This window comes from Amblyomma americanum, unplaced genomic scaffold, assembly GCF_052857255.1.
Source record: "Amblyomma americanum isolate KBUSLIRL-KWMA unplaced genomic scaffold, ASM5285725v1 scaffold_51, whole genome shotgun sequence".
NCBI lineage: Eukaryota > Metazoa > Arthropoda > Arachnida > Ixodida > Ixodidae > Amblyomma > Amblyomma americanum.
In genome coordinates this window covers 168,078-189,191 of record NW_027526523.1, presented here as the reverse complement: position 1 = coordinate 189,191, position 21,114 = coordinate 168,078, and the positions used below count along the sequence as shown (strand labels likewise).

General features: G+C 48.2%; 1 long non-coding RNA gene across 1 annotated transcript in view; it reads right to left on the bottom strand.

Annotated features, from left to right (window-relative positions):
* Nucleotides 1-260: 260 nt before the first annotated feature.
* The window catches only part of LOC144112089 (uncharacterized), a 66,403-nt gene continuing 45,549 nt past the window's right edge, over nt 261-21,114 (bottom strand). Inside the window, exon 3 of the long non-coding RNA XR_013310194.1 lies at nt 261-284. This is a non-coding gene — a long non-coding RNA (uncharacterized LOC144112089). The remainder of the gene's footprint in view (nt 285-21,114) is intronic.

The window sequence follows — 21,114 nt, the reverse complement described above, 5'->3', positions numbered from 1 at the left end:
TGTGGTTTACTGTGAGCAAGTGCACATTTTTAGTGCTGTATACATTGACGTCCTTACCTGCAGTAAAACTCATTTTTTATGTGCTCGACTTTGTGTTCCTTCCCCTTCTCTGTCCTGTTTGCTTGCGCTGCGTATATGGGTAGGTGTTCATATTGAAGTAGGCCTCAATTATCAAGGCATGCAATACTCACCTACAGAATCTCTTAAGGAAAGAAAAAGAAAAAATGTCCAGAAGACCACGTAAACGTGCTTCATCAACATGTTGCCTGCACGGAGAACTTCCTCTGGAACAAATGCAGCGGCAGTATATTGTCAGGAGGAGGGAAGAAGGCCTAGTTCAAAAATAATATCAATGTGATATCCATAATTTTGTTGACATGAGAAGAAGTTTGGAAAAATGGGACATAATTTAGGGCTTACTTGCATTAATGTTGCAGAGAAGTGTTAACAATAATCATGCTGGTTCGCAAAATAAACATATCTAGTTCCCACTGACAGCATAACGTTTCTTAATGTTCAACTCTGCCTTATTTAAGTATATGTGAATATCAGGAAAGGCCTATTGATTGTACTAAATATGTTAGATGAGATTTGGTAAACATTATGCAGCTGTAGAATAGGGCTAGTCTGCAATTTTTAGGACTGAGTGAAAAATGGCCAGGCTTAGATTGGTTAAGCCAAGAATGCGTTGCATATCTCGATGGAGTTCCGTGCTGCTCCGTTGACTCGATAGGCTATTGACTCGATCGCCATTGAAACTGCCCGTGTAGCAGCGCTCAATCGCCTTTGAGTCGATAGACTATCGGTTCGAGGGCCCTCGAAATGCCCGTGTGACAGGGGTATAAGACTGTCCCGGTGAATGAGCGCAACATTTTACCAGCACTAACTACAGGAGAGGGCTCGCCCTTACCGTTAGACGAGTGCGCCAAAATCTTCAACAAATCTTTTAGTGACATGTTCACAAATGAACTCCCCACTGATAATTTACCGCCCATTTCTCCAACATACATACGGTTTCAATTTGCACCTATTACTATCACAACAAATGGCGTCGCCCGCGCAATCGACAAGCTAGAACTGAAAAAGGCCCCAGGACCCGATGGGATCAGTACAAAGATTCTGAAACTAACATGTCACGTATCATCTGGTTTGCTCGCGCTGATATTTCAACAATCTCTGGATACAGGACAGCTCCCGGACGACTGGAAACAAGCACACATCATTCCCGTACACAAATCAGGAAGTAACACTGATCCAAACAACTTCAGGCCTATCTCACTTACTTGTATCTGCTGCAAACTACTAGAGCATATCTTCTTTTCCCACATCATGAACCATCTGAACCTAAATAACTTACTTCTCGAGAACCAGCACGGATTCCGGCAAAACCGATCATGCCAGTCGCAACTCTTTGAGCTTGTGACTGACCTTCATCAATACCTACACATGTCTCATCTCACAGACGCCATTTTCATTGACTTTACAAAAGCTTTTGACCGTGTTGCCCACAAATGCTTACTGCTAAAGACCCGAAATTTACAGCTCGACGACAAAACAACTACATGGATCGAGCAATTCCTAACCGATCGTAACCAGTCGGTCAAAATTGAGAAGCTCATTTCTAAACCCACTCGCGTATTATCCGGTGTCCCACAGGGCTCAGTATTAGGGCCATTACTTTTTCTAATTCATATAAGCGACATAGCCTCTAATATTACTTCATCAATACGGCTTTTCGCAGACGACTGCGTAATATACAGGCAGATAACCACCCCGACTGATGCACTAGCTCTCCAATCAGATCTAACAGAACTAACTGAATGGTGTTCAACGTGGCAGATGGATATTAATGTCAGTAAAACTAAGCATGTAAGATTCTCTAGCGTAGCAGAAACATCACAGAATAATTACCGGTTAAATAATAGTGGAATTGACTCCGTGTCGTGTATAAAATATCTGGGAGTGTTTTTCAGTCAGAGCTTAACCTGGGATGCTCACATTGAATACATAACTAATAAAGCCTTTAAAAAAATTGGTCTCTTGAAACGCCGTTTACCCCTTGCGAACGCTGAAACACGGCACAGCGCTTATACAACGCTTATCAGATCATCTGTTGAGTACGCTTCTGTTACATATAACCCCTCCCACGCGATTCTTACAAATGCTCTAGAAGCAGTACATAATAAAGCCGTCAGATTCATACTGTCATCCTACTCACGTCATCAAAGCGTATCAGCAATGAAGCAAGCCATGAATCTTCAACCTCTTGCTACACGTAGAAAGTTCGCCCGGTTGTCATTATTTCACACCTTATACTATAGCGAAACGCCATTCTCCCGACATCATATCTTTCCTGCACCTCATTGTTCAGCTCGCCTGGATCATGCGCATAAGGTACGTCCGATTTTCGCTCGCACACTAAAATATCAGAAGTCACCGCTGGTTTTGTCAATAAATGAATGGAACTCATTGCCACCCAGCATTGTCGGCCATACTGAATTATCATCTTTTCAAACAGCTTTACTAACATTTCTGAACACGGAAAATGCGTCATAGAGTGCTGAATGATTTACCGTGTCCGTGACTTTTTGGCGGTCCTTTTTTGCTTTGCCATTTCTTGTGTGCTGAACAGCTCCGGAGCCTCTTTTATGTGCCATTGTATTTTAGTTACTTATTTTGCCCTAATTATTACTCACTTGTTTGAACGTGTTGAATTTTGTGGTTTCAATATGTTATACTGCACTTAACCAAATGTTACCCAAACTCTTCCCTCTGTATATTTACCATCATTTGTTATGAGTTGATTTGTTATGTGTGCTTTCTTTTCATCATTCCCCCCCTATGTAATGCCCTCTTCTGGGTCTTTAGGGTAAATAAATAAATAAATAAATAAATAAATAAATAAATAAATAAACGCTTTTGTACATATGCCGTGACGCCAATCATAGCGCAGCGCCCCTGGCGGTAGAAGCGGGAGTCAGGTGGTGGCTGCGGCCGCGCGCGACCGCGAGAGTTGGGGCCCAGCTTTTCCTCCGGCTGTCGTGACGTCACGTCACGTGGTTTGGTGGCTGCCCGGCCGCGCCCAAGGGCTGAACTGAGTGATTGCAATTTGCAACGCATAAAAATATCTTCCCAAGGCTGCATTTCGCGACGACGTCGTGATGCTCACAGTGCTATCAATATTGGAAACCCGCGAGACTTTTGTCGAAGCCACTAATGCTTATTGTCTGTATGTTTAAGAGTTAATAATTTGATTTAATGCAGATATTTAGGGTCACATACAGGAGCAGTGCAAGTGACCTTACAGATGATTTTTAAAGAAGCCAGGCAAAACACGACCGAAATATAACGTTTACCACTCGAGTTGCCTTGGATTATTTTTATTTAGCGGTGCCAAATTATTTTACCTTCAGCGCATTGGGCGCAAATGCATTCAGGCTGCACCATGTCCGACGGCCTCTATTCTCAAGATTGCACCTTGTAATGCTCCGTTTCAGCTCAAAAGCACAAGGTGTATGTGCATTTTTCAAAAGTGAAATTTGTTGTCAGCACGGAAACACGCGACACGTCCCGGAATAAATCTCAAGAAGGTTTACGCTTTCGTTTCCCTCTGGCATAACCTCTGCGCTCAGAGTGCAGTCGCTTGCTGGTTTTAGAAACGCGGATAACTGGCCGAGATTTTGGTAGGCCTTCGCGCTTGCAAACAGAAAGTATTTATTTACTTTAGCAGGGGGGTTCATTGTATTAACAGCGGCAGTCACACAGACGAATGTCTCGAACCCTCTGCAATCCTTCATCCAGGAAATGAAGCTGTTCTGCATTCTTACGCTGCAATCTAAATAGGGGCTGAAAATTCTGCCGTGCACATAGCTCTGGCCACAATTACACGCGCATTTTTTTTTTGCGTAATAAGCACGAGTACTTTTCGGTGCGCTTAACGTGAAGGATAGTATTGTAGCTATGATTTTACATTTGGCCTACTATACTGTTTCCTACAGGTGAATATATAGTAATTTGTGCTTATCTATTATTCTCACATCCCCTATTTTTTAAAATCTTGTGGTTGTTTTCTGGTAGGCGCTCCCATCGCGTGTAGAGCTTGCGCCATCTGAATGTCTGAAAAGACTATATAGATGTTTTATTAATTCTTACCGTACTAACGCTACGCTTCGCCGCAGTAGGTGACTCGTGAGTACTAATTTAGACCTCTTGGGATTCTTTAAACTACAGTGATATCGAGCTCATGGGCTTTTTGTACTTCGACTCTACCAAACGATCGCAGCAGCGGCCACGATCAATGTCGCGCTGTTGGGATGTGCAGCTTAACCTGTTATATGCACGTGTGCTGAAGGGCACCGCAAATTTATACAAAAAGAAACTTTGACACTATCCGCCAAGACCGAGTGGATATTGTTCAACGTAAGGAAGCCAAAATTCGCCGGAACCAAAAAAAGCAATGAGAATGTTTAAATCTTGTTTATTTGAGCTGTTCATCAATGGGGAAATATTGGTGTTAACATTTTATTCCGCAAAACTAGTTGACTATAACGTACAAGAATATTGGTTATTTGAGCTGTTGATCAATGGGGAAATATTAGTGTTAACATTTATTCCGCAAAACTAGTTGACTATAAACTACATGAAAAAACAGCCACATGCCACTGATGAGATTCGAACCTAATGCCTCCGAACCATGTGTACGGCGTTCTGCCATACCTTTTTTGCTATACCCGCTATATTTCCTCGTTATATCAGTTAATAAATTTACAAACGTGTGGATCACAAAAATGACGAATCGTTTGACACCTTCTGGAACACCCTGCGACGAACTGTTTGGCCTTAATGGCCATCTGAAGGTCCTCAGAATGCACTGCTTGGGGTGGAAATGTCGCCGTTGCGAATGCCGCGCGTAATTTGACCTTCATATAAATTTGTAATTTTATCCTTAGTAACATGCCAAGTCATTTGACACCTCTTCGAATATTCTACGTCAAATGTGTGGCTCCCAACTTTTAGGCAAACGAGTTCGTGGGAGGGTCCCACTTCAAAGGCAGCTATACTGGCATATACCTATGTAACGTATCGAAAGTAAAGGCGTGAATTGAGGCGCTAAGCACCCACTGTTGCTGTGTGATATCGTGTGGTCACGTGGTAACTGTTTTGGTCAGTTTGACCTTCATTGCAGAGATACGTGTCCTTGACAAACGCAAGTAGTAAGAGCCCACGGTCTTAAAAGTTGACCTAGTGAATGCGTTGTGGTCTTTGACATTATGAAGTGTCTTTTGTGTAATGATGCGCACATGAGTAATTAAGAATATGTGAATTCTGAAACGGGACCCGATAACAATTGCGCTATACTTTGTAAACCAATTCAATTAACTGCCATGACCTGTGTAATCCGCAGAGGTTATCCAAGAGACTCCAAACAATCTGTTCAGTGGCCAATGTGTCGCGCCGAACGGGCGATGTCGTTCCGTGGACTCCCTGACAGCGCTGCAGCACGCTGTTGCGTTCCACTCTTAAAGCAGAGCGTAACCGTCGTCCAATTGTTTTATTTGTCTGATTTGGCCAAGAATTTGTTTCTCAAACATGAAGACGCTATTCCTGACAGGTCCTACTTCTGTCCCAGATTCGCCACATTTCTGGAACCACTGGAGCTCGGCCTCTAGTCTTCAAAAATATTTAGGCACTTGCATTCAGCTTATAGGAGAGTCTTAAATGTTCCATATTCAGGAGGTACTTCCTCGTTGTTACTGTGTGAACAAGGTCATGCCTTAAACAGATCGCGTTCGCCATGGCCTGAAAGGCATTGGCTCGTTCTCCTTGAATGCCCTCGCTGCCTGGACACCTTCCACGATACTGGACATTCGTAGCATATGCAAGCGTCTTGCCGACCTGAGTCGCTCCGGTTTTAAGAAACCTGGGATTCTTGCCCCTCTACCGATGCTGACTTACGCACCGCGAATAAATTCAGGGGAACATTTCATCGTTACCGCTTGTTTTTCACCTCATCCTCCTTCCTCTAGTTTGCGTGTCATGATCAAAGACGAGCTGGACTCCTCCAAGCGCAATATCAGTTAAGAGCCACGTCTCTCTTGCTGCGCCCCAACATTCGCTGAGGTTGCTGCGACACCCCATCCTGTTCTCCTGTACTCCCATCCTCTTCTGAACCTGCGCAGCACAACCTCTCTACGCTTTCTTCTACACCTTCCGCCCCTGATTATCCTCCTGTATAACGTGCGTGTCCACCCGTTTTTGTTTTTTTTACTGCAAAATTCCCGGCCATGTCGCTCGTGTCGGTCGCTGGCGAATACTTCACGAGCGCACTGGTTACAGTCACGTCCGACGCGACGATATTTGGCCGCCATTTAAGCCCGCCCGAACTACGACTATCCCGATCTTCGTCGCTCCTCTTAAGCGCCGACTCCTCCAAACTCCCCCTGAGTAGCACTGAATTCCAAGACTATGTCGGTACTCCTGAACCCGATCCACTTACCACATATGCGGAAATTACAAAATATCTGCACCTCAGTAGGCACACGTTCCCAGAGCCCGCCAAGGGCCTGAATTGAACTAAGGAAGGACGGCTCAGACCACTGCAAACGGGGTCCTTTCTAAGCCATGCAATTCTGAAACACATGGACGCGACTTTTTTGGGGTACTGTAAGTTTTGTGAGATGTGGGCAGACGCATATCATATGGTATGGGCCTGCCAGAACAATCTGGAGAAAAAGAGAGTAAATCAGCTAACGAGAGAGGCCTGGGAGGCGACCTTGTCCGACTGCTTGGATCTGGAGTCCCAGAGAGTTCTGGTTCAGAGAACACGGGCAAGGCTACTGCCAATGGTGTCCCGCAATGAGGACTACCACCAGGCAAGGAAGTGGTGAAACCCTCCACTCCTCTAAAACTCGCCCCCGTGCATTACATTAAGTTTTACCACCCCACCACCACTCCACTTCCCAAAGCAAAGAAGGAGGCGAAACGGCGCTTGTTTGCTATTTAATGTCAGTGCACATGAAAAATACCCAGTTGGTCGAAATTATTCCGGAGCCCTTCACTACGGCACCTCTTTCTTCGTTTCTTTCTCCTCTCACACCCTCCTTTATCCCTTCCCTTACAGCGTGGTTTGGGCGTCCGCCGAGGTGTGAGACAAGCACTGCGCCATTTCCCCCCCCCCCTTGAAAATTGTGGCTCCAATCCACGCTGTGAATGTGGTTGGACAGCAAAGCTGTAAAACGACACCAAAGTGCCCACTGCGACGTGAATTGAAATTTACACAGGTGTCTCTACAAGCAGTAAAACCAGAGATAAAATGTACTTGAGCTATTTGCAGTATGCCTGCTTTCAAGCACTGTTTGCGTTCAATTTTTAGCCTGGCACTTTTTGCTTACGACAACGACACGAAAACCCAACCGTAATGTTTACCGGGAAACACGCGCGCAGAAGGACCGTGCTTCTCATTTTTTGCAGGCGCCGTTATTTGCATTATGCGGTTTGCACTTCACACGAGGGCTTCGAATGACGTCAACTTCTTTCGACGTAGCTGCAAACCTAATTTTTACCGAAACGCGTTGTTGTAATTGTCGGCACCGGGCGTCAGAAATATTATTCCCCTTACGGCGCAGTTTGGGGGCCCACCGAGATATGTGAAACAGGAGTCATTTCCTTTCCTTAAAACCAAATTTCATTTCATTTTCTTTGACTTACGGCGCAGTTCCGGTGTCCACCAAGATATGTTTCTTTTCTTTAAATTGTCCAATGGGCAATGCGTCGTGCCGAACGGACAATGGCGGTCCGTGGACTCCTTGGCAATGCTGCAAAACAATGCCGCACCCCGCTCTTAGAGACGAAGCATAAGCGACCTCCAATTTTTAAAATCTTTTTGTCACTTTTGTATTATTTTTAGTCAGTTATGTCGGCGCCATCATCATGCATTATGTGGTTTGCACTTCACACGAGGGCTTCGAATGATGTCGATCCCTTCCGAAGCAGCTGCAAACCTAATGTTTACAGGAACGCACCGGTCGGTGCTCCCAATGTTCACACGCGCCTTATCATTCATCATGTGGATCTGATGCTTGTTTTGTGGTTTTCGTTTAGCCTGGCGTTTTTTGCTTACAACGGCGCGAAAATTTCCTTCGACGGTAGAGGTCTCCAGGTTCGCTGTAAAAGCAATTTTCAATTTCTACGTACTCGCCGTGGTGCCTCAAAGGTCAAGGGGCGTTAAAGGGATTATGCAACGAATAAAAAGTCACTTGTAAATGTTTTCAATGCTTAGAAATGATGCTAAGAAGCATTCACGCCAAGTATGAGTCTTCAGAACTGAGCCAGCAATTTATTACGAACTTTTAAAAACCGCGTTTTTTCAAAATCCGCAGGCCGATTGGTGTGCTCGTAGTGACCGATTTTGGAACTAAAATCGTGAAACAAAGACGTCACACTACCCGTGGCGTCGCCAGGCCGCCACACGCTTTCATTCGCTGGAGCCACGGCAGCCACGACGTCACGGGCACACTTCCGGTAGGCGTGAAAATTGTCTGCTCGTGCCGCCGCGCGACTCTCTCGGGCAAGCGCGAGCCAGGGCATTGCCTTCGCGCATATGGTTTCAATTTTCCTCTGCCGCCTCCTTTTGTAGGGAGTTCCGGAGCCACTCGCACTGCTCTTCGTGCGCACGCATAGGGCTCGATGCCTATGGCGGCCGTAAAAGCGAGCAGTCGTTCCTCGAGGTCCGGGTTTATTCCTGCTAATTACCACAGATGACAAGCAAATAAACCCGACACGCGCCGCAGTCCAGGAAGGCTAAGAGACCGGAGAGGTGCCACCACGCCGCCGACGCTGCTGCTGGAGGGGGGGGGGGGGGGGGGCTGGGAGCGACAACCGGAAGTTGCAATATAAACGTCAGCGGATGACGTATTCATGGGGCCCTGTCCCAGAGCTGTTTTCTTAATTTTTTTCTGGTGCTCCTCGTGTACGCGTTGAGGGGGGAGAGGAGGAGCGTAATTTTTAATCGTCTATATCTTGGCTGTTATTGATGCTAGCTCTAAAATTCTTGCACTGGGGTGACTAGTGATCGAATGCCCATCTATCGTCTGCTTTACGTAATATCAATTAATTTATTTCATAGTCTTTTTAAGGCGCTGGTCTCCTGAGCCGGAGTACCCGGGTTCGAAACCGACCGCAGCGGCCGCGTTTCGATAGAGGCGAAACGTAAAAGGCGCCCTCCTTTATCCCTTCTCTTACGGCGCGGTTAGGGTGTCCACCCAGATATTCCAGACATGTACTGCGTCATTTCCTTTCCTCAAAAACCAATTCTATCTCACTCACGGACGTCGGTGAGCACACGGGCGCTTTGAGTTTCGCCTCCATCAAAATGTGGCCGCTCCACTAGGCATTATTAGAAAATTCAGTTGACCCACTTCGAATGAAAATTACCTGGGGTGTAACTCACTTAAATTAATACGTGACGTGCGAAAGCGCAGTGACGTAAATAATGACGGCACAAGCGACACCAGAATTAGATTAGCAAAGGTCCTACACGTGATCGAGGGAGACGACGCAGGGTTTATGGACAAATTGGTCAAAGCCTACGTTGGGGACACCCAACTCTCCTCTCTCTCGGATTATGGTGGGGCCTTGAATGAGGATCTAGACATCCCCAACACAGAGATGGAGATACGGACAGAAATTGTCAGAATAAAGACGAAATCGGCTCCAGGCCCTGACGGAGTCACGAATAAGATGGTAAGAAATTTAGACGATAAATCAATTAGACTCTTAACCGAATATATCAGACAATTTTGGAACAAACGCAAGGTACCTCATCTTTGGAAAACAGCCAAAATTATACGCACAGTGAAGCCGGGCAAACCCCCGCAGCTAGACAACCTAAGGCAAATTTCCCTTAGGGCATGCAAAGGAAAATTGATGCAGCACATCGTGCGAACAAGGCTGACGGGCTCCCTGGAGCAAAACAACCTGTGGCCGCAGGAGATGATCGGTTTCCGGCCACACTTGTGCACACACGACGTTATGCTCCGACTTAAACACGACATCATATACTCGCGCTCCAAAGACGCGGAAGTAATTTTGGGCCTATAGACCTCACCAAAGCGTTTGGCAATGTCAAACATGAGGCGATCCTTAAGGGGTTGAACGAGCTGGGAGTGTGCAAGAGAACTTACCAATATATCAAGGACTTCCTATCGGGCAGAAAAGCAAGTGTGATATTGCAAAGCTTAGAATCACCCCCCCCTCCCCCCCCCCCCCCCCGACTGAGCAGAGAAGCAGGAGCACGCCGCAGGGCTCGGCCTTGTAGCCGTTTCTCTTGAACTTGGCATGAGAGACGTCCCGGGCAGAATAAATGAGCTAGAGGAGATATATTTCAGCATGTACGTGGACGATATCAATCTCTGGGTCAACTGAGGAAGCGATGCACACACGGAAGAGCGGTTGCAGGCCGCAACAGACATCATTGTCGAGGATGCAGCCAAATGGGGGCTCGCGTGTTTGCCGCAAAAGTCAAATTTTTGTATATAACCCGAAACACCAGCGATATAACCCGAAACGCCCGATGAGCGCTGGGATATTAAAATTTAGGTAGCGGATATGCAGGTGCCGAAGTAGGATTAAAAAAGGATCTTGGGTTTAATAATCGAATACCCACGGATACAACAGGGAGGCCCTTTCCAAGTTGGAGCAATACGTGATGCAAAATCTAGGTCTCATTAGAAGAGAGAAAGACAAACGGAAATGCAGGGAGGTTGACTAGGCAACGCCCGGTATGCTACTCTAAACGTGAGAAGAGGAACGGAGGGCGAGATAGAAAGGAGATTTTAGAAGAATGCGCAACGTGGTTCTTCATAGAAAGGGGAGAGAGCAAAGGGAGATCACTTTTCCACATGTACGTCGGTCATTACTTGCTGGGTACATAGAGCACACACTGATAGATCACAACCTTGCACTCATTCCTGGATCCTTTAATTACTTGAAATGTGCCTTCAAAGCTGTCTTCTGCGATGAAGGCTTACTCCAAGGACCCAGAATCTTAGCTTCAGAAAGGGGCGAGGATCTTAACGGCGGAGTGTTGCAGCCAGAAGTGCACGCCCACGCTGACACCGAGAGGAGTTACAAAGAAGGTGTTTTATTGTCTCGCCGCACCCACAGATATCACATGCAGGAGATTCTGCCATTGCGCTTAATTGGGAGTTGTCATTTGTGAACGCCACTCCCAGCCACAGGCGACACAACAGCGTAGCATCGCAGCGGGAGAGGGCGGACGGAGGACTGAGTTGGAGTAAGGGGACTAGGTGGTGCATACGGCATGCGGAGTTTCCAGACCATGACGCTAAAAGCTCATTTCGGCCAAGCATTCGCAGGTGTCTGGCTGCGTCGGCTCTTGTCAACGGTATCTGGACAATGTTGGCACTGCCGTGAGCTGATCGAGCTGCAGTGTCAGCGGCGTCGTTTCCGTCAATGCCATAGAGTCCCGGTATCCACTGGAAGACGATGTCATGAACCTCTTCCTGCGCCTGGTGTTGAAGATGTCTTAATTCATCTACCGATCGGCCGTAATCGCCATGGCGTAAAGCAGAATTAAGACATTATAGGGCTGCTTTTGAGTCGCAGAGTACAGCCCATTTGTGGGGAGTTTGTGCACCGATGTACGGCAGATACGCGCGAACTGCGGCCAATTCTGACCCGGTGGAGGTTGTCCGATGCGGAGTTTGCTGCTTAATACTGGTCTTTCTCGCAAGAATGACCACGCCGTAGGTTTAACTTAAGCTTGAGACCGAACCATCTGTATACAAATAATTTCGGTCACTATATGCAGCGTGGAGTAGGCAGAGTATCAACTGTTTAACGGCCGGTGTCAAGTTCGTTTTTTTTATTATTCCCGGAATTTTAAGGCTCACACATGGCTCCCGCAGACACCACAGTGCAGAGGAAGGCCGTGCTGCCGAGGAGAACTGTGTTGGGATGGACGACTGGTGGGCTGCTATAACCTTTGAAAACGCTGGGTGTGATTTTAGAACCGCCGCTGAAACCAGGTGGTGCTGGGGTATCCTTGTTAGATGCCGTATGTGGATCCGTAGGGTAGGGTGTCAATGCCTATATACGGCGAGAGTGGGTAGTCCTGGGCGATAGTAATAGCAGCAACTATTGACACGCTTCGAGGGAGACCCAGGCTTGTGCGAAGTGTCTGACCTTATATAGTCTGGAGGGCACGCAAAATCGTCGTGCATGTGCTTGAAAGCACTGGTGTACTATAGCGCAAAAAACGCAAAAATAGTGCTCTGTACAGCTGCAGCATTGACAGAATCGACGAGCCCCATAATTTTCCGCCAAGAAATCTGAGAAGGTTTGTGACAGAGGTTAGCTTTTTTTTACAAAGCTGCAATGCGGGCGCAATGAGAAATTCCGGTATACGATAATTCCTAAAAAAACGATGAGAACCACGATAGGCAATGTCATGGCCGTTAATAGTTAGCGGATAACGAGTTATACTTTTGGGCGTAAATGCCACTGTAGCGCACTTATCGGCTAACACGCTGAGACCTTGCTCTCGGAGATAGAAGGTAGTTATGGTTGCTGCCCTCTGGAGTCTTGCTAGCATCTGGAGACGCGTCACAGAGGAGGCCCAGATGCAGATATCGTCGGCATACATAGATATATGGACGGTATTAGGTAGGTACTCCGGGAGCCTTATAAGTGTTTAATTAAACAAAGTAGCACTAAGGACTCCGCCGTGGGGCACACCCCGGTAGGTTTAATGCACGGGATTGGACCTATCTTCACACATTAAAAAAAATTTCCTTTTGGTCGGTCAGCTTTGGATCCACATATACATCCATCCACCGATTCCAGCAGACTCTAGCGCATAAAAGATGGCATCATGTCAACATCAAGAAAAAGTGCCGCGCACATGCGCTTCTGGCGTTCCTGATGTTTAACTGTAGAGATAAGATCAATTCCGTTGTCGGAAACCCGCCATGGCATTAGGATACACGTTATTGTGCTAAAAGTACCACTCAAAACGCGCCAGAAGCATTATTCCTATCACTTTTCCCACAGAACTGGCCAAAGCTTATGACCTGTATGATGACAGGTCGAGCGGGGATTTCCCTTGTTTTAGTAATGGTATGATGCGACTGGATTTCCATTGGGGAGGGACAACTCCGTCTTGCCACGAGTGGTTGTAAAGGCTGAGTAGCTCTCTACGCGTGTCGTGGCCAAGTGGCACAGCGCAGCATATGTAATGGCGTCTGGCCCTGGTGCAGACGAAAGCTTACTTTCCTCAAGGGCAGCATCAAGCTCCTTACGAGTAAAGATAACCTCCATCACTGAATCCCGTGATGCTGAAACCCGCGATTGTCCTGCAGAAGTCAGTAGCAACTTCAATCTGGTGACGGTTTTGATGTAGAAAAAGCGCAAAGAAAGGCTGTGTTTGCAGAGGAAGCGTTCGAAGCTCACGCATTGTCCGCCAAATGAGGGACATGGGCTTTCGAGGATCCAGAGATTGACCGAAGGACTTCCAGTGCTGTTCCGCCAGCGTGTCCATTCGTCACTTTATTTTTCTCTGCAAACGACGCGCCTCTCTGATGAGGTTCCTTAAGCATCTGGTCCGTCTGTAACGTCCTTCTGCACGGCGACGAATAGCACGTACGTGGTTTAATTCGATATCAAATTCAGTGCGCAAACTAGTCGACGAAAAGCAGCCTCTAGCAGCCTTAATTGCTGTTGCTATAATGTCTTCCAAGCTAGATTTTAGGGCTTCTTTCCACTCTAGCAGCATTCATTGCGGTTGCTATAATGCCCTCCAAGCTGGAAGCTATGGCTTCTTTGCACGTCTCTTTCATTCAAGTTTTAAATGCCGTCCAATTAATGTTCGTGTGTTTAGCTGGGCCGGACGCCCCAACACCTGTAATCTTGAGGTAGGTGGGTATGTGGTCCCTTCCGTGGGTCTCCACATCACAAAACCACTGGACTCGCTAACCTAGAGACCGCGATACTATCGTCGGGTCTAGGCAACTGCTGTATGAACTGCCTCGCAGGTATGTCGGGCTCGCGTCATTCATCACGTAAAGTTAATTTTCTGAAGCAAATAAGGCCAGATTGCTCCTTCTGGCGTTGATTATAGGACTTCCCCACAGTTGGTGGTGGGTGTTAAAATCTCCGCTAATAATCCAAGGAGCCCGGGTTGCCTCCATAATTATCTTCAGCCTCTCGCAGTCGAATTTAGAGGAGGAGAGACATACGACGCAATCAGTGTGAGCTCTATGAACCCTTTTTTGACTATGAAACACACGTACTGATTGTCATTGTGGGGTTGAACTGGTATTCCGGAGCTCTCTACTACGGCACCTATTCTCCCTTTCTTATTTCACTCCCTCCTTTATCCCTTCTCTTACGGCGCGGTTCAGGTGTCCAAAGATATATGAGACTGATACTGCGCCATTTCCTTCCCCCAAAACTAATTATTATTATTATTATTGAACTGGGCAGCGAATGTACGTTATGTCGGTGCGGATGTAGTCCAGAACTTTGCAGCGCTCCCCGCATGTGGGAGCAAAGAAGGGATGATACCCGGAAAGCCTGATCGCTTGGGATAAGTTGGGTTCGCAGATAGCTAATATCGGGAAGTGGTTGTTAAAAACATATTGTCGGAAACTTGCGATTCGTGACAATAGGTCCCTTGCGTTCCACTTGAAGACCGCAGCGCTCCTGACTTCCTCACGAAATGTGGGACGCTGGCCAGCCATTCTGCTTTAAAGATGTTGTAGTGCTATATATGGTTAATAGTTAATGGGGGTTTAACGTCCCTTCGCGACTCAGGTTATGAGGGACGCTATAGTGAATTGCTCTGGACATTTCGACCACCTGGGGTTATTTAACGTGCACTGACATCTTACAGTACGCGGTCCTCTTGAATTTCGCCTCCATCGAAATTCCACCGATGAGGCCGGGATGAAACCCCCGTCTTTCGGGTCAGCAGCCGAGCGGAATAACCACTGCTCCACCGCGGCGACCGGGAACGTAATATTCCCAGGAGGCCGAAATTATTCCGGAGCCCTCCCCATTGCTTGTGAATTTTTAATTATTTCGACTTATTACGCAATTAAGGGCAATACAGAAAAGTGGGACTTGTTCCATACAATGCCGAGAAAGCAACTTTTGGTCTGTTCGTCACAGTGTGCATCGGCATTTTTTTAAAACCCAGCTGGAGTTAGGTCGGACACCCTGTGTAAACATATATTCATAGTCTCCGAGAGGGCAAGAATGAGCAACTGTTTTTACTTTGGTGATTTCGCCATAACGTTATCTGGCAATTTGTACGGACAAGCGCTGAAAGCGAAAATAAAATTCATCCAAATGCAGCCGAAGATATGACAGAACAATTAAACAAAAAAATGACAGCGGCCAATGCATTTATAGGAATGCATAATTGAACGGAGGATTTTGGAAATTAGTGCGATCGGCTTTTTATAAAATTGCTTTCTCTTAAAGGTCTCGCTGGTATCTGACAGAACACGAGAACTTTAGTTATTTGCAAAATATTGTTTGTGTTGCCAGTGAAGAATTGCACAACCTCCCCGCTGGTTGTATCACCACTCTTTCAGAAAAGAAAGCGTTCTATTCACTGACCACGCAAGATACAAACCAGTGAATTTCAGGCGCCTCAAAAAATTATTTTCTTTTCTAACCGTTTATGGTAGACTTTTTTTACCTATGGAAAAGATTTCGATGTTTTTAGCCACACAACGTCGAGCTGCCGGTTCCTTATTCGATACGTACTGGAATTTACATCTTTTTGGAGCCGCAATATTGCTCCGTCATCACGCTAATACATTTCAAGCTAATATGCTTCACTAGAACGAACTGAGAAAAATAGCTGATGGGCTAGCTCTATTAGGATGGATAGGCCAGTATATACGTAGTGAAAGCGCGGAGACTTCTGCATAGGAAGAGCATTCGCTAGATGGGCCTTTATTCAGGTTAAAACTTTACGGACTTTTTATGTTTTGGTAGGAGGGGTCATGCAGGGGTAAGGTGGCCTGCTTTGTGGCGTAAGCGTGCTTGCACTTTGCTTTTCAGCACTATTTCTATGTAATAAAGAAATAAAGAACAGTCGTGGCGGCGTTGTAGCGTCTCCGCCTCAAGCGCCAAAGGCATTGGTTCGATTCCGAACCTCGGCACAGGTCCTTGTTTTTATTCAGTGAATGTGCGGTGCGTTTCAGTGGCTCCCATAGATGTCAGCAGCGAATACGTTGGTTAGCGGTTAAGCGCAGGCTCTGTTTAGGCGCGCTTGTACTCTGGCGTAACGCGCGCGCGTGCGCTGCACGGCAACGTCTTGTCGGCCAAAGCGAGACCCTCTATACTCCAACTGCGCTTGACCGCCGAAGCGTTCGGCGGCTTCTGCACACACTGTCCGCACTGGCGGAGACTTGGAGCACGTCTCTATTTCGCGCCACGTGCGCCAGCCGACGCCGGCCCGGCCAGACTGATTCGGCTCCGCGGCGAGGTGCGTGTTGTGACGTTATGTGCCTCCTCGGAGAACCGCCATGGCGAAATCGCAAGTTTCCAGGCAGTAAAGTTTTCGCTTTAAAAGGAATGTGTCTTGTTGCTACGCAGAGCGACTTTGTAGTTCACATCTTAAGCTTTACCAAATGCCATGCCCGGCTTTTCTGTCTTCGCGGATTGCTTTCACCCGACAATGCAAAAGTTTCCAAACATGTCGCCCGATGTACTTGCCATAAATCTTCGGAAAATATCTAGGGGCAGGCGACCTTCGTTGAAGACAAGCGACGGAATGTTTATTTAGATAAAAACAAAGCATCAAACCATAGTGAGAAGATAATACGCTATACTCTTGAGATGTTTTAGAAGCGGTTTGTAAACATGCATGTATAGCTGGATAAGGGCAGATGTTGGTTCCTTCCGTGTCGAAACACGCAGTCGCTATCGTTCATCACTAAAAAACAACACGCTGAGATTTCTGTTGATTCTCATCGCGAATTGGATGACGTCAGAAAAAAGCAGCTTCCCGTTTTGCATCAAACGGATATAGGGCTTGACAAATCTCCCGGAATAATGGCAACGGTACCTGCACTCTGAAACCCGGAACAGTAGCACAGTAGCTAAGGCGCTCGTCTACTGATCTTGAGTTCCCGGGTTCGAACCCGACCGCGAAGGCCGCATTTCGATAGAGGCGAAGCGCAAAAGGCACCCGTGTGCTGTGCGATGTCGCTGCACGTTCCCCAGGTGGTCGAAATTATTCCCGAGACCTCCACTACGGCACCTCTTTCTTCCGTTCTTCTTTCACTACCCTCTATATCACTTCTATTACGGCGTGGTTGAGGTGTCCACCGAGATATGCGAGGCATTTACTGCATCATTTATTTTCCTCAAAATGAATTTTCAATTATTTCACCCTCTCCCTGCACTGCAAACATGGCGGCGAAATTGGAAAAACGAAGATTGTTTTTTTTTGGAAAGTAAATTGCGGTGTATCAGTCTCACATATCGGCAGACACCTGACCCACGCCGCAAGGGAAAAGATAAAGGAGGCAGTGAAAGAAGAAAAGAAGAAAGAGGTGCAATAGTGGAGGACTCCGGAATAATTTCGACCACTTGGGGATCTTTAACGTGCACTGACATCACACAGCACATGGGCGCCTTAGCGTATCGCCTCTATCGAAACGCAGCCGCCGTGGTCTGGTTTGAACACGGAAACTCCGGATCAATAGCTGAGCGCCCTAACCACCGAGCCACCGCGGCGGGTCGGCCAAATTGGCATCTGGCAACTGCCGTTTGTGGCCAAATGGTATGCTGACAGTTGGAACGTAGGTACCACAGAGTGCTTGTGCAGGCTCCCGCGCACGTTTCACGCATTATTTTATAATATATAGATTGCTGGTTCTGGAAATTGTTATGTAGAACTTACTAACCTATCGCTGTATAAAGAAATTTATATGGATGGGTGAGTACGAGACTACTATCATCAATTATTAAGGTGCTAAAACGTTGCGTAGTTTTGTTGTGTAGTGGTTGGAACGCACTTGCCTGAGTAATAAATAATGCCACACTGCTGACATTCTGCCGGCACCACCCGGTGGCCGAACCTGTCTTCCAGCGCGTGGGCGAACGTCTTCTTTTGTCTCGAACGAGCGCGGCTGTTCGGCAAGCCTCGCCCCAGTAAACGGCTGTGCTTCCCACGCCCTACTACGTTTGTCGGTGACATTTGGTGGAGCCGTGCTGGGTACCATCCCATGTACGCTAACCCCATCAAAATTCTTAACGCTTCTCCTCGACGCGCGGGCGCCACATCAGTACACAAAGCCAGTCGTTGCGTGCGAGCCCTGCAACCCGAGTTTGAGCCACTGAAGAGGCCTGTGCGAGATATGACTTCCACCACTGGCAGCTAGACAGGTCAGTACTCCGGCAGTTTCCCTCCGTTCGTCCTTCTCGCACCTCGGTCACCACCATCCTTTCACGGAATCCGGTTCGAGGATGTTGAAGATTGGTTGGCCAGTTTTGACCGTGTTGCTGCATTCAACCAATGGGACGACGAGCGGAAACTGATGAATGTTTATTTCGCACTCCAAGACTCGGCGAAAATGTGGTTCGAGAACAATGAGGCATTCTTTTCCAACTGGGCAGCTTTTCGCCGTGAGCTGCTCTCCGCATTCAGTTCAAACGAGCGAAAGGAAAATGCTGAAAATGCCCTTCGGTCCAGGTCACAGCAGTCCAACGAGAGCGTGGTCGTGTTTGTTGAAGACATGACCCGCCTTTTCAATCGAGCCGACCCGGCCATGGCCGAAGCTACAAAGGTGCGGCACCTTATGCGTGAGGTAAAGGAGCCGCTGTTTGCTGGCCTCATGCGCGACCCTCCAAGAACCATCGCCGCCTTCGCCAAGGTAGCTACGATAATGGAACGTTCATTGCAGGAATGGAGTGCCCAATACAGCTGTCAAGCAACATTAGCGGCCGCTCAGTACTGCACGTCCTTGTCAGGCCCCGGGGATGGGGCGCTGCGAGAGCTTGTGTGGAGCATTGTCCGCGAAGAACTGCGACACCTCCACTAGGATGATTCGTCGGCAAGCATACCTTCTACAGGCGATGTCCTCCGTGAGGAAATTCGGCGAGTGGTGCAGCCACCACCAGCACCGCTATCGGAGCCGCACGTGATGTCCTATAGCGATGCCCTGCGCCGACCTGCCCCCGCGCAGCAAGCGTTTCGCCCCGTTGCCGAACCACGACCGCCCCATCGTTACCTGCGTCCCGTCGAGCAGCAGCAAGACATGTGCCCACCTTTCAGCTAAGCGCACGTGTGGCAAACATGCAACAATCGCCCGCTCTGCTACCACTGCGGGGAGCCCGACCATATTCTGCGGAATTGCCGAGTACCGGCGGAAGGGTTTGAGAGAATTCCCACTGAACGCACCTCGACCGCGCTATGGTGAAAGATCGCAATAAAAAGAGGAGTACCTGGCCACTCAGGTGCTGCCCCCGACCTCGCAGAGGCACCAATCGCTATCGCCGTTCCTGAGGCGCTTTTCTTCACCCAGTCGGCCCTCATCCACTGGTCAGTTCAGAGGCACGTCCCATCGGGCGGAAAACTGAAGACGGCGTCCTCCGGGGGTAAGGCCGCCGACACAGCACAGAGCCAGCAGCCTCTACCCTATGATTTGACATGACGACATGAGCGGTGACGACTCGATCCGACGTGTTGCGAACGATTAGCTGCTGCTGAAATTCTAGTAACCACCGACAGTCATGAAGTGACCGCACTCGTCGATACCGGCACTGATTTTTCTTTTATGAGTAGGCAGCTCGCCACAACCCTCCGTAAGGTCCTGACGCCTTGGTGCGGACCCGTCATCCGCACCGCCGGTGGCCATGTAGCGACGCCGATTGGCGTCTGCACCTGTCGCATCTAGATCCGCGTTCTTACTTCCTCTGGCTCCTTTGCCGTATTACGTGACTGTTCGAAATATCTCGTTCTGGGCATAGATTTCCTTCAAGAGTATGGTGCGGTCATCGGCCTTCGGCAGCTCATGGTATCTTTTTCCGCCAAGAGAGCCGTTGACACCAACACCGAGCCCAGCAGAGTAATGTTGCACTTATGTGACGACCACATAACGATCCTTCCGCGAGCCAGCAAGTTCGTCACAGTCGAGTGCAATGACAGCACCGGCACTCTTTATATCGCTGAAGCGAACGTGTCGCTGCTCCTCGCTCGGCAAGTTTGTGTCGCTCGAGGCCTACTAGAACTTGCCAATGGTCGCACCGACATTTTAGTCACCAACTTTACCCGTGAACCACAGCATTTAACGAATATAGCAGTCATCGCTTATTTTGACGAGATTGAAGAGTGTACCAGGCAGTGCTCTTTGTCCACCACGTCAGACATCTACGATGCAACGGCTAGAGCCATTGTGACCGGCGTAATCCCGCACCTCTTGGCCAGTCAGAAACGCTGCCTGGAAAACCTCATCCCTTGCTCACGCGACTGTTTTGCTTCAACTTCCAAGGTGCGACAGATGCCGCTTACCAAGCATCGAATTATCGTTGCTGACAACCAAAGACCATTATGCCAGCGCCGTTATCGCGTGCCTTCAAAAGAACGTGACGCCATCTGTTATCAAGTTACAAAAATGCTTCAAGACGACGTCATAAACCGTCCACGAGCCCCTTGGAATTGCCTGTTATCCTCGTCACGAATGTGAGGGGAAAAGGCCCCCAGCAGGTTCGAGCGTCCTCCGAGGTGGGGCCCCGGAAAATCCAGAAAAGTCGTCCCAGACCGTGCACGTCCGTAGATGTAACAAAAATGGTTTACTTAATATAGGAGAGCAGTCACTGATGAGTATGGAGCTGTGCGGCCGAGGGTCGAGGAGTGGCTCCGGTGTGAGGTTCCGCGGCCCGTCGCCGGAACGGCGCCGGGGCCAGGTACCTCCGCAGGGTTGTTCTTCCTGCGGCCGGAAGCCGGGCGCGGAGCACCAGCACCGGTGGCGCTGACGACGCACCAGAAAGGTGACGGCCGCCCAGGTCTGGACACCCGGGCACGGCCAGGAAGGCACCCTTTCACGGCAGGGGGTCCCAGCCACGGGACGGCAG